This window comes from Orycteropus afer, unplaced genomic scaffold (assembly GCF_000298275.1).
Source record: "Orycteropus afer afer isolate SDZICR_OR568_19922 unplaced genomic scaffold, OryAfe1.0 scaffold00295, whole genome shotgun sequence".
NCBI lineage: Eukaryota > Metazoa > Chordata > Mammalia > Tubulidentata > Orycteropodidae > Orycteropus > Orycteropus afer.
Window position 1 is genome coordinate 615,927 of NW_006921882.1, and position 1,199 is coordinate 617,125.

Sequence of the window (1,199 nt, forward strand, 5' to 3'; positions counted from 1 at the left end):
TAATCCAAAGGCTGCAGACCCCAGAGATAAGATGTCATTATTAGCACCTGGGACCCTTGGCTGAGCCTCAGCACCGAGTGAGCTCAGAGGGCCAGAGCCAAGTAGCTTCTGCACTTCATTTATAACTCACACTGCCTTTGATAATGATCAAAAGACAGTCTTCAGCATGTTTGCCAATCATTATGGAGTTCTTTTTTCTCCTCCCCCTTTCCAGGTTACAAAGAGCCACCATCCATCAGGAGGCATGAAAAATGCAATACAACCCTTAGCGGATGAAACCTGTGCTGGTCTGGGGGCTTGGGGAGTGGAGGCATGGGCGGTTGTAATCACTCAGAGTAGTGAGTAACTTGAAAGGACTGAAAGTTTGGGAATACTTGGAAAATGCAGCCCCGGGCATCCAGTGTCCTGTCCAGAGGGCTGGCCACGGACAGCATGCCATAGGGACTGTGGGCCCATGGACAGCGTGCTGCAGGGACCATCGTCGGCCTCATTGGGGAGCTTGGCAGAATCTCCACCATGACACCCACGGGCTCAGAGTACCCGTCTTCAGTGCAGGTGAGCCCGGGCACTGAGGGCTACCCATTAGGTCAGTCCATTTCCACCCCTGCCGAGAATTTGCATTTCCACGCAGACAGACTGCATCTGAAGCTACAGTTTAACAAGATTCCTGGCGATTCTTATTCTTATGTCTATGCGTGGACCTCAGAATCACCTGGGGATCTTGTTAAACTGTAGACTCTGACGCAGTCTGTCTGGGTGGAAATGCAAATTCTCGGCAGGGGGTGGAACTGGAATGAACCAGTCGGAAGCCCAGCCTGCACTGCACCAGAGACCCTGGCCGTTGTAGAGTCCAGCTGCAAGTGATGCAGATGAGAGGCCCTGGCCTCAGACCGCCCTGTGGGAAACCTTATACTCTCCAGCTGTGCAACTTCATGCAAGTGAACCAAGCTCTCTGGACCTTGGTTTTCTTGTCACTGAAATCAGATAAAACCTCCATCCAGGGCCAACTGCTGCAGGAGGCACAGTGACAAGCCCTTGGGTACCTTCAGGGACCCACACAAATGCTTTAATTTCTTTTAAAATCAGAAAATAAAAAGCACTTTTATAATTGAAGAAGAGTTTTTAATTTTCAATCAGAGAAAAATGACGTTAGGATTCATGCAAATCCTCTTAAAATTAGCCTAAAGCAGAAAAAAAAA

The 1,199-nt window shown here is 49.2% G+C and overlaps 1 protein-coding gene across 1 annotated transcript in view; it reads right to left on the minus strand.

Moving 5' to 3' along the window:
* CDH26 (cadherin 26) overlaps positions 1-1,199 on the minus strand; it is a 63,623-nt gene that overhangs the window by 33,350 nt on the left and 29,074 nt on the right. The window lies entirely within an intron of this gene.